The 13,312-nt window shown below is 40.7% G+C and overlaps 1 protein-coding gene across 1 annotated transcript in view; it reads left to right on the forward strand.

The window, feature by feature from the left end:
* The window catches only part of SPOCK1 (SPARC (osteonectin), cwcv and kazal like domains proteoglycan 1), a 333,797-nt gene that overhangs the window by 196,014 nt on the left and 124,471 nt on the right, over positions 1–13,312 (forward strand). The window lies entirely within an intron of this gene.

Below are 13,312 nucleotides of genomic sequence, written 5' to 3' on the forward strand. Positions count from 1 at the left end.
ACATTTTAAAAGCTTTGCCCAAGATGTTCAAATTAGACCACAGAACTGAGAGCAGATATGAATAAAGAAAAGCCTACTGAGCATAGGCTGAAATATGCTACGAACAATCAAGAATGATGAAATTTATAAACAGATTTAGAGAAAACAACCTAACGTTGCCCTATTTGGGAAGCAGAACAAGTAGAACCACTAAGGAAGCTGGTCTTAAGTATCTCCAGTGTCTTTCTGAGTCAAGACCCAGAACACAACTGAAGAAATAAGCCCCTCCACTTGCCAACAGATGTCCAATAAAACCTGTACTGCTGTAATGGGCAAGTGTGAACGGTCGGTCTGTAGTTTAAGAAAAATATGTTGTGTTGTTTTTGTTACATTTGAGTGATAAATCCGGGGACTGCTCTCCAATATCTTTCCATATTTGGTAGGGAAGTAAAAATTTGCCTGTAACACTTCAGGTCCCTAAATGTCATTGTCAGCTGAGATTTTAGTTCCAACTGTTTAAGCCAAACTAAATCCAGGATGATCTGATTCCCATGTACCAGTACTACGTCTCATCTCATCTCCCTGGCTGAGGAAGCTAATCCAGTAAAAAAAAAAAAACAACAAACAAACTTGTCTTTGATTGATAAGACAAAGTTAATGGTGTAATGTGCGTGAGGCAGTGTGTTTAATCTTTGGTTTTCAACACGAATTTACCCTGGAAGGATGTTAGGAGTACAGCTGTGTGCAGTGCTTACGTTCTAATGACATTTTTGGCATTATGTGTCTTACATTTTCTAGTTACGGTGGATCTAAAGCGCTTGCATTATATAGTAGTCCTTATGATATATAGACATAGATGTTGAGCCAAATGCTTTCTGAGCTATTTACAGTATTTAATGTCCCAAAAGTGGTCAAAATGGTACAGAGTAATGGTACAGAGGAGGAGCTGAATATCCCTTTTTTCCAGAAACCAGGCTGTGTTTCATGTGATCTCTCTATGATCCCTCCACTGCCTGCAGCTATTTCAGCTAACCTTTGAGTAGTACTGTGACTATGGAGATGAATAGAAAGGTATTGAAAACTTACTTTGAAAATTCTCCAGACAATTTCCAGCAAGTTTTGTAATGCTGAAAGAACCACTGCTGATATGTGATAGTGGCACATATGTCCCCAAAGTGTTTTTATTCTCAAAATATCCAGCTACCCCTGCCTCAGAGGGTAGACACGTCAATAAGGGAAGTAACTAGGCCAAATTCTCTGCTGATTTGAATCAGTGGAGTGACACCACTAAGGATTTTCATCTTTAGTCCCACAACATTCTCTTCTTTTTTCTGTGTCTGACCTAAATGCTGCTGTAGGTCTGATTTCAGTCATATTTAAGGCTGTGTTAATCAGGAGTAAATGCATTGCAAGAGGTGGGGTTGCACCTGTTTAAAACCAGCAAAATCGTGAATACGTTAGTGTGGGCACATGTGTAGTAAGAACCATCAAATAACACAGCACCATTGCGATCACTTTGCATATCCACAGTGCTTTTGGGTGTGCTTGGAAGGATTTTCCATTTCATGCATCATTATCAACTTGCTGTAGTGGCTTTACAAAGCATGTAGGCTCAGCAAAAAGTAATCAGGAGAGCAACATCTTGCGTTATTGCTGAGGCTTTCAGACAGAGCCACGCCGATTTGCATCACCTGATTAACTGGTCTGCTGAAGAGTTGCAGCACAAGGAAGCTGTATTTTTCCAGGTGTAGTGTAGCTAACTTTGAAATCAGCAGTGACAATGCGATGCCATTGCTGTTTCACTTCCTTTGTGCTGGAATGCACACTTTTCAAATCACTGCAGGAATACAATAACAGTGTATAAAATTGAGTTAAATGGAAACTTGTTATTTTACGTTTACTCAGCCCCTGGCTCCGTGATGGCTAACTCATCTTGTAAGGCTTTCAGGCAGAGCAAGCCTCGTGCCTTTAGAGTAGGAACTCTCACATCTGGCAGCACGGCGGTTGTCACATATTTCACAAACAGTGCTGTGGCTTTGATCCTGCCCTCAGTGGACCTGCTGGATGTGGGATCCCCTGACCCAGCTGGCAGGACACACGGGGTGGGTCCATGGGAGAGCAGCTCACGGTGCCAGTAGGTTTAGTTGTGGGTTACCCCAGGGTGCCAAAGGAGCCTGCGAGAAGTGCCATGCCCCAGGGGCAGTCTGGCCTCTCCTGTGTAGCCTCCTCCTTCCCTCTCCTTCCTCCCCTCCTCTCCACAGTCACCTGGTGAGCGGCCAGCCCTGGGTCTTGAAGATAAGGGGGAATCACAGAATCCCAGACTGGCGGGGGTTGGAAGGGGCCTCTGGAGCTCACCCCGTCCCACCCCTGCTGGAGCAGGCACCCCCAGAGCAGGGGCACAGGGCCGCGTCCAGGCGGGGGGTGAATGTCTCCAGGGAAGGGACCCCACAGCCTCTCTGGGCAGCCTGTGCCCCTGCTCTGGCACCCGCACAGGGAAGGGGTTTGTCCTCATGTTCAGGGGGAATTTCCCATGTTTCAGCTTGTGCCCCTTGGCCTGTCACTGAGCACCGCTGAAAAGAGCCCAGTCCCATCCTCCTGACACCCACCTTTTAGATATTTATAGGCTTTGATGAAATCCTGCCTCAGTCTTCCCTTCTCCAGGCTGAACAAGCCCAGGTCTCTCAGCCTTTCCTCACAAGGGAGATGCTCCAGCCCCTGATCACCTTGGCAGCTCTCTGCTGGACTTGCTCGAGCAGTTCCCTGTCCTTCTTAAACTGGGGGGCCCAGAACTGGCCGCAGCACTCCAGATGTGGCCTCACTGGGGCAGAGCAGAGGGGCAGGATAACCCCCCTCGCCCTGCTGGCCTCACTCCTTTCCATGCACCCCAGGGCACCGCTGGCCCCCTTGGCCCCAAGGGCCCGGTGCTGGCTCAGGGTCACCTCGCTGCCCCCCAGCACCCCCAGGGCCTTCTCAGCAGAGCCGCTCTCCAGCAGGTGCCCCCCAGCCTGTGCTGGTGCGGGGGGCTGTTCCTCCCCAGGGGCAGGACCCTGCACTGGCTCTTGCTGAATTCCATGCGGTTCCCCTGGGCCCAGCTCTCCAGCCTGCCCAGGTCTCGCTCAATGGCAGCACGGCCTTCTGGTGTATCAGCCCCTCCTCCCAGCGTGGTGTCATCACCGAACTTGCTGAGGGGATGCTCTGTCCCTGTGTCCAGGTCATTGATGAATATATTAAACAGGCCTGGACCCAGCACAGACCCCTGGGGAACACCACTAGTGACAGGCTCCATCCAGACTCTGCTCCATTGATCACGACCCTCTGAGTTCTGTTGTTGAGGCAGTTCTCTGTCCACCTCACTGTCCACTCACCCAGCCCACACTTCCTTAGCTTAGGGGGTATTTTAGACGGATAATAGCGTTTTTGTCAGCACATCCTCAAAGGCGTTTACAGTACAAATTGGACAGGGCGTTAAGAGAAAAGGCAAGACTGAGCAGTGATTGAAGAGTGTATAGAAGATAAATTTGAAGGTACCTTCTATGCTTAATAGTCCTTGGACTAATGACAGAACCTTTTGAAATCTTTTGTGTGGATTAAAACCCCTTTCGATTTGCACATGATCTATGAGGAAGAGTCTTTATTAGTTCAGTTTTGCATGAAATGCAGTAGTTAATATCTCTCAAAGATTTCTCATACATTTGCATTCCTGTAAAACTTTATGCCATTTGTCTCTGCTGGTGCAGCTGACAGGAAGGAAAGATGTCACTCTTGGGCTTTTTTTTTCTTTTTTTAAAAAGAACAGAATGAGAAAAGAAGATTGATGAAAAAAATAATGGCCGTACTAACATGTGCAGAGTTTACAGCTTTGTTCAGTCCATTTAACTGGCGATCACCAATTAGCTCATCACTGCAGTGTGTGTCACTCACAAAGGTAATCAGGCAATGCCTCTGCTTTTCTGCTGTGACTTAGAAATCCAGCTATTTACTCAGTGTTTCTTCAGTGCTTTTGAGGCTACTTCCGCTGAGAGAAGAGGCCACTACTGAGTTCCTCATTATTATTATTTTTTGTTGAAGGATCTGGACAAGTTTCCAGATAAAACATTTGTTCTTCTAAATTATGCATCAAAAGCTTGGTCTGAGCAACGTGGCATCATTGGCAACTGCACTCATCCACAGTGAGCAGACAAATCTCCCTCTCCTTCTTTACAAATCCTGGGGTTGATACACCATTTCTGGTTAGGAAGGACCTTGTTGAAAACAAGACCAGTAAAACATCCCCATATGTGGAATTGAGCTTTTTCATACCACTCTTCTATGCGCTATTCGTGATTTAAATGGTATCCAAAAAGGAATTCATGAATGAAGGAAATTATAATTGCAAGAACGTCAGTGGCCCACCTGCGTTCAAGAACTGCTTGGGAGCATTACAGAAAAGTCTTTGATCACGGCAAATGCATTTTTAGGGATTTTAGGGATTTACTGAAAAGTTGCACATGTAAGCAAGGATTTTAAACAGCGCTATTCCTCAATCTCTGTGTATTGGATCAACAGTTACCTTTTAAAATGCACTGAATATATGGCCTGTAAACCCTAACCCCGTTGTTTTGCTCTCCTCTTTGCCTCTGTGTTTTCTCTTCCTTTGACGCTAAATGCTAATGAGGGTTGGCACAACAGCAAGGGCTCCTTTGGGGGTAATATCTTCCCGTGCTGAAAGCCTGACTCCCACACTTTCAGTGGCCTGACCGATGAGAGGAAGGGCTTGTTCCTAAGCTCCTGATGTTTAATTCTGTGTAATTTATGTGGTAATGTTTATCAAAGCCTGAATAAGTGAGCAATCTGTATGAGGTGTTGTAACAGAAGCAAACCTGGGAGATGATTAATTATCTTTGGATCTACTAATAACATCAGTTTGTTCCCCAATTAGCCTTGCTGTGTTCATAGCTTTTTTTCTTTTTTTTTTGTTCATTTTCATGCTGATTCAGAAAATAATTGTTGTTCATTTTTGTATTAAGTACAATTCAGGGAAAAAAGCATATCCTAAAGGGAACTTCAGCTTCCTGTTGTGTATTTATCAGTGTTAATTGTATGTGTTTTACTTGTACGTATTTTCTTGAAAGGGCTACCACACGCAGCAAGATGGGAGAACCCAGGCACTCATAGGGCAAGACAACTCCGATTTACTAATTTTTTTTGTCTTTCTCCATGGAGGCTATCCAACTAGTTTTTCTAATAAGCTTTTATTTCTTCTGAACTTTTCCAAAGCAAAGTGTCACTATTTCTAACTTCTCTGCAAATCCCTAGTTTTCTTTCAGTTTATGCTAAAAATGAAGAGGGAAGGGATGTAACTCCCTGACAGGGTGAATTCTCCCCCATTTCATTGAATTCTTGATGCTTTTGTATAAGCTGGCAGACGCACGACAGGCAAAATTATGCAGAAAATTTGGAAAATCTGCTCTAAAAGTACTGTTCTTTCAATTATTATTTAATCTTAGCTGAGGAAAAATGTCATTCTTTTCAGTGGTGCTGCAGTAGGGTTTCTTCATCCATCTTGGGTAGGCAGCATGCCAGAAAATGTGTCTGGGACACCGAAGTCTTCCTAGAGTACCAGGGCTCCATAACTTTAATGGTGAGATGTGGGACTCCACTCAATACTTTAGGATAATACATCTCTGTAATAAAATTATTAAGATGACATTGTTAATATATGCACTGGATGCAGAAAATGTAAATATCAGTATTATCTTTCACATCCCCAGAGGTTTTTGGAAGTTCTGGGATGAATTCACAGTTGTAAGTTAATTTTTACGGCAGATTTGTTTATGGGCACCAAATGGATTCTTCTGTTGATTAACATTTTCAGAATTAAGGGAAGAAAACTGCCCAGTTCAGAGCAAAAATTAAAAAAAAAAAAAAGAACAAACCACTAAAATCTTTTGACCATTGCTTTTGGAAAAAATAAAGCTATTTCAAATTTGTCAAATCTTTTTCCCAAGTAACAATATGACAATATTTACCTCTCTCTGCAAACTGTTTTGGAGTCACTAAATCTGATTTTCCCTAACAAAAAAAAGAATGTTTTCATGCAAAACATTTTATCCACCTCTAATGCTGAGCATTGATTTCTCTAATCTACTGGCATAGATTTTTGCTTCAGAAGCGCTTTGAAATATTTGATTAAACACACACTCACAAAACCCAGCAGATTGCATTAGGTTTTTTTCAAACAAATATATTGTACTGGGGAAATTGCCAAAGTTTAGGTTTATTATTCCCAAGGGTACCTTTGACAGAATCTTGGAGAATTATTTTAATCCTCTATGAATGAAAGTTCTAGACATGAACAGGAGGGAGTAAATGGCATTTTTTTGCCACGTGTAAACTACAGTCATTACTCTGTAAAGACTATTATTCTTTCTAATATCTAATCACTCATGGTACATTGCACAGTTTAACTGTAGCTCATGCTGTTTGTCCAGAAAAATAAATGAGAATCCGGGAAAATGAAAGAGAGAGGGGCCTTTGAGGTCACAGCCAAGTACATCCCATAATGTGATGTGTAAGTGGTGTGCAAGTGATGTGTGCAAGTCCTCAGGGAAAACTTGAAAGCTTTTACAAGTATTTCATCTCTGGACGGCCTGACAACAAAGGCATGCCTCTGCTACAGTGTAAAAGCTTTGGATTTTGCAGCAGACAAGTAATAGACACGTGGAAATTAGGCATGTTTGTTTTTCTCATGTGGGCTAAGTCGCTTTTTAATAAGACAGAGAGCACATGGTATGATGTGCCATCAATCTACAAGTGCTCAAGGGGACCACTGAATATTAAGAGAGAACAGCACAAGTCTGGCACGATCCTTTACTCCCTGTTACAGTTATTTTTAAAATTTTGATTATGAAAATTACGATCTAAGCATGAACTCCCAAAGGTCGATAGTTTTTCCTCCAAGACAGTCTCCATCTTTAACAGCCTGGGATTCAGTCCAAGAATGCTTAATATTGGAACAGCACTCACCAGTTTTAAAAGCAGATATTACTCTGCTGAACAGGATAATGTGGAAACTGTAGGTGTCATTCTCTGAGTGGGCCATTTCTCCATTTCAGCTCTGCCTAAGGTAAATTGTTTTTAACTAAAGAGACCGTAGGGAGAGTCTGTGGAGGGACTACCTTTCTTGAGTCAAGATGATAGGAGATCCGTTCTGAAGCACGGGAGTGACCTACTTGCCATGAGGAGTTTCTGCACAAATGTCCTCCAGTTTATTATTTTCTGGAGGAAGCTGGCTATGGTATTTCCCCTCAATAGACAAAACTTCATCTACCTTTTAGGCTTTTTCTGGCTTTCCTGAGCTCTGGATACATTGTTGACTCGGTTTATTTCAAAACTCGGAGGTGCAAGACCCCTGAACATTAGCCAACATGTAGAAGGAAAGGTCCACTTTCCTTGACTTAAAGTACCACAGTCATCTTTAAAGATAAATTTGAACACGGTTCATGACCCAAAGCAGAAAGTGCCGAAATTTTGCACCGTGCATTTTGGCATTTCCATGCATTTTCAACCTTTCGCAGAAGAATGTAGACATGCCGAAGTGTGGTCAGGCAGAGTGCAGATATCTTCCACGGAAACTGCATAACAGCTGACAAGGGGATTGTCACCAATAGCCTAGATGGGAAACTTTTTGCATCCTGAGGCCAATTAGCCACTCTGCACTTCTCTCCCCAGAACCGGTAACTCGTTGCTAGTCATGCTTCATCAGCTTTAGAGCTCATTAGAGTAGTGCAAGGTGACTGTCTCCTGTTGGATATGAGTAATTTTTGAAACATATGGTAGCGCACAGCTCTTTTATAATGGATTTTAGGGTGTGTAGTCTTCATCTCTGTCTGCTTCGGCATAGCTATAGATGAATCTGTTCTTGCTATCAACAGGGGATTTACTGTATTTTATCCACAGTCACCAAGCACCTGGCTGCTGGGGTGAATGTCTTTCTGCTAAGGTCATTGTCTTTTACGCTGCAGCTCCTGTCTTACTCTGCCCTATTGTGAGGATGCTGCAAGCACAAAACGAAATAATGGTTATTGACACAGTCTCTGGCTGCATAGCTCCTTTTAGACCAGTATCGGAGCACTCACCAAAAACCACCTCAGGACCTCTGGATACCTTTGCTATCATCAGAAAGTTATTATGTTGAATAGAATAAGAAAATAATCTTTTCTGCACTTTAATTAACATTTAGAAATAGTTTAGTTTGTGCATTTAAAGACAATATTATTGGATGGTCTGAATACCGCTTTGTGATAGTCCTGCTCTTAATATTTCTAGTTGTATGCTTTTAGCAGTACACAAAAATGGATCGGAAGTGACTTCTTGGATCAATAAGTCCAAAAATTCTGCAATAGCATCATATAAACTTTTTCGTTAGCCTACCAAGTTCTGTCTTAAAGATAATAATGTTTATTGCACCCTCTACTCAGTTTGGAAGAATCCTTAGCATCTCAACCCTTCTGGTTAGAAACCTGCTAATAATAGGCTAAATATTTTCAAATCCAGCTAAAACTTCTGGAGTTTTCCTAAATAGTTCCTCAGTTGTTTTTTTTTAAATAATTACCTTCTGTGGTTTTGCTAGACTTAGCAAATGCTCTTACTCTTTTCTCATAGTTCTCTTACAATGACATTCCTCTTGACTGTCTCAGTTTTCCTGCATAGTAGCAGAGTTTATTGGGCTTGGCTGCTGAGATCAGTCAAGAAATTAAACCCAAAATTATCACTTTGTCTTCTTGCTATTTAAACTATTTACACATCTTTAGGTGTTATATGCCCTCTGAGTCATTGCTATTAAGATTTTAATCTTTATTTCTTGAATTAATCCCCTCTTTTAAGTGCCTGTTCTAACCATGCCTGCTTGAAACCTGTGGTTGCCCTTCCATCAGCCCCAGTAACGTATCTGCAATTTGGACATCTGTATTCCAGGTGGGCTTTCAACTGAGCTGCGTGGAGATCAGTTCTGGCTTTCATGTTCTGTGTACCCCTGGCTTGACGCACAGTCCAGAATTGGGTAGAGATATGTGCAGTTTCCTGTTTCAAGGATTGTTTTGTTTTGTCCTCGCTAGAAACATAAAATTGCCAAAACTGCTTTTCTCTGAACAAAACGTTTTTTATTAACATGATAACAAAAAGAGGGGGAGGAGGGAGTCTGAAATAAATACAATCCATAACTAGCTGAGCATTACATATAAACTTCATATAACATTCAGTGTTTAGAGCTCTGAGATCTGACTAAAATGAAACTTAAATGTATAATGGTGAAAAATACATGCCTTAAAGTTAGCGTGTGTCTATAAGTTTGTGCAGCAGGTTCATAGGGAACACAAGCCAGCAGGAACACTTAAATATACGAAAGATAAAATAAGGGCAACACAAAGTTGGTTCTCCAACACTTTTACTATTTCAGTAAGTTCTTTTGTTGACTGCAGAATTGGTCACATATAAACCTCTTGATATAGCTCTTGTCAACTTGTCAAGAACTAGCGTCCAAAGCTAAGTTAGCATCCAAAAGCTCCTGTTTCCCTTGAGATATCTGGGGAGGAGGCTGAGTTAAAAGTTCAATCACTTCCCCTATGGCATTTGTCTATTCCTGACTTGGATTGTGAGCTGTTTACAGCATAAAGGACATTGGCTTTGTTGTTGTTTGGAAAGTTCCTCTTGCTCACGCCAAAGCGAGCAAGCAATGAAAACAGTAATTGGTATAAATGTCATCTGCTTGGCAAATGTCAAGAGATTTGCCAACAAATGAATAATGAACAAATGAATAAAGTTTAATGGGACCCACTGCATGTGTTTCCTTGTCCTGTAAGATGATGTTAGGCTTTGCATAGGGAATAGCTTGGTAATTCTTAGATTTTCAATGCTTTTTCAAACAACCTTAACACATCATCATTATCATTATGATTAAAATGCAAACAGGTGGGTATATTAAGATGTGGGGCCCCAGAGGACAGTTCTAGAGGCTCCCCCCTATACATGCCAGCAGTACCACATTTGACCATCGACCTTGTGTGTCACGTGCATGTGTTCTTGCCTTGAGCTGTTGGCTGACTCTCTATGACTACATTAATCCTCACAGGACCTGGAATCTGCAATTTTTCTTGGTTTTCCACAGCCCAGTAGATTAAGGATCTATTTCCCAGTTCACGCTCTTTGTATTTTCTATATGTGAAAAATCTTAACCACAGAATTGCTGGAAACAAACCTGTTATAATATTTAATACGTGTCTGTATTTTTGCTGTTTATCCTTATCTTAAATCTCTTGAGTAATCCAGTCAGTCAGAAATTATTATTTAATGTTTACAAATGACCTCCAATGCTCTGAAAATTATTCTGTATTTATACAATAATCTGTTTACTGGAGATTCTAAATTTGTTGCTGGTTTTTGCTGTAGAAGCCCCAGGACATGAATGTGTTCAGTGAAAAAGTCTTTGTGCTAATAAAAGGCATGCTTTTGTAAGATTGGGACTGATATTTACAGTGAAGGAATTTTATTAAAGCTTTTCTTCAGTTTCCAGCATCCCATTATATTGGAGAAAATATCGAACGTGCAGCATTCTAAAATATGCCTTTTGATAAATGGCATTATATATTCCAATTGCAGTGAATATTACAAACAATATATTTTGTATGAAATTTGCAAATTAGGCCTTAAAAAATATTGCATTTCATTTGATGCTGGTCAGTTTGCTCCTTTTTACGATCGTGTATCTCCAATAGGATGCAGAGTCAACATATATAACTTTAAAGCCTACCAAAGAGTGATCGTTATTGTTCGTAAAACAGTTCTATATGTTATCATTACACTTTGGGTGATTTTCCTGTTATTGCTTCTAAAGCCTCGCAGTAGCAGTGAAAGGCATTGGTAATAACAGGCTAAAATTCTAGTGAGTTGAGCCAGACTCTTTACACCTCTCGCCTTGCATAGTTCAGAGCTTTCTGCCCTGCGTGTATGGCACTGTTGGTGGGAAGCTTTGGCTCCTCTAAAGATGGCAGTGGTTTTCTGCAGAGTTCTGCTGAGTTTCATACCTTGTTCAACATCCTTCATCAATTCAGGCACAAAACTTCACTAGGAAAAATGATGAAGCCATATCCAAGACCACCCTGAGGAATTCATCAGCGAGTGTCTTGGCTTTCATTTTTCAGTTAAAGGTTGCAAAAAACTTACCCTGTGAAGACCTTTTCCACATAGGTTTGCCAGCTCCAAATAGATTAGCAACAAAGGCATGAATGACAGCTAATATAAGAAGTTGAAAAAGGTAGTCTTAGGTGTTTTGTCCCTTTCACAGCCATACAGTTCCATCTAATGGCACTCTTAGAAAGAAATAGCATATGAAAACAATAAAAAGGAGCTTCTTGCATCACTCATTTTCTTATTTGGTTCAAGTTATGTTATCGAAATTAACTTTTAATGTATAACTTCCCACTACTTTAATATTTCAATTTCTATCATTCTCTTTTTATTAATAAGCTTATGATTGCCTGCTTAGTGCTCTGCCAGAGCTCTTCAAGAGCTTAACCTACAGGTTTGCAATTTAGCCATTTTATATCAGATTAATTCAACCAGTGAACCAGGAATGACATTATTTATGGACATGAGCCACGGAGGTACAGTCTGTTTAAAGCTCTGTACATAGGGAGTACTAATGATGATTAGAAATCAACCCAAAATATTTTGCATCTTTAAATATGTCTGTTCGGGTATCACTGTTCCACTTTGAAATGAACTATGGAAAGGCAATGCTGTGCTATTAACTTTGTAGGCACTGCTTGTGAAAGATATATTGCTTGTATCTCTAGACTTAAACCAGTCTTATAATATACGATAATTTCATTCCCGTGGACATCTTCTGTATCTTAAAAAAAGGGGAGGAAAAAATCTTGATATTGCTGTGTAATACTTTACACTTCTTGCTGTTCATCCAGTTTTTAAGGGAGTCAAGGAAGGAAACACCAAGCCGATGTGCGTTGTAATGACAGTCCATATCGCCAATGCAAAACTCTTGTGTGGTCTCTCTAATAACTGGAAGAGGTAATCAGATGTTTGAACTTCAAAATCTAAAAGGGAACAGAAGGAGGTGGTTTGAGCTCTTCCTTTCATTCTTTCTCCCTTGAATCTGCTGTGAAAGTCAGTGCTAAATTCTCAGTGTCAGTAGTCAAAAGATCAAATTTTATCTCATACCAAGCCCTTTCATGGCTTCTTAAAACTGAAAAGTTATTGTTTCATAACCCCACAGCTCTCAGGATTTGGCCTGGTGGATTTGATGGTCTGGTGGCTGTGAGCAGGCAGTCCATGAGACGGTGTTGAACTCCCAACATTCACTTTCATCAGCAGGAAAATACTGATTCATTAAAGCCCATCTCATACTTACATGCCTGTAGAGCTGGAAGCCTCCAGGGTCATTTTATGTTTGGAGGATCCATATTCACCTTCCTAATCTGTAAAGTCAGTGGTATGTCTTTTATCAAGGACTGTATGTTCATTCTAAGCCACTTAACTGGCTACAGTGTAAAGCTGTCTAAAATAAATAAATAAATAGCAAATATATCATGATAGATTCTGTTACATTAATGAAGTGTAATTACCAGAAAACATTTCTACAGATCTGTGCTATTAAACCTTTGTGGAATAGTGGGGGAAGGAAGATTAACAAGTTTCCAAATCAGTTACGGAAGAATTATCAAGCCTTCATTTCGCTATCAATTGGATTTATGTTCTCTACTTTAACAGTGAAATCCTAAAAGATTCATTGCAAGTAAATACAGAATGTTCAGTGATTGCAATTTAAAAAGTCAAAACTTCTAGCAGATTCCACAGTTACTTCCTGCTCTAATTAGTATATTAAAACAAGAAAAAAAAGAAAACTTGTATTGCAGCCAGCGTAAAAATGCCACCTCTGTGAAATCAAAATTGCAATTAGGTACCGTACTTAAAATGTTGGTTTGGGGTTTTTTGTTTTTCTTTTATGTTCTTGGATTAGCTCTTTGCTTTGTAGAATTATCTGTATAGTCTTTGCAGTCTCAGTTTGCGCAGCTGAGCTCCCTGCTCAGTTTTTTTTTTACATTGGCACGTTTTGAGAAAGTAGAAACAGAGATGAGACAAGCTTTCAGCTGTAAGTATTGAGTAGACATGTTCTGGAGTTTTCTGACAAAATGGTTTTCCTGTCAATTCAACAAAACATTTCCTAGGAATATAAAGAATAGTTCTTGACAAGAAAGTCTCTCGCCTCAGAAATGCGAGTAGGTTGGTGAAGAGACCTTGAATGTAGAAAGTAACAAAGAGAGGTTCAAGCCTTGTGACT

This window comes from Phalacrocorax carbo, chromosome 8, assembly GCF_963921805.1.
Source record: "Phalacrocorax carbo chromosome 8, bPhaCar2.1, whole genome shotgun sequence".
Classification (NCBI taxonomy): domain Eukaryota; kingdom Metazoa; phylum Chordata; class Aves; order Suliformes; family Phalacrocoracidae; genus Phalacrocorax; species Phalacrocorax carbo.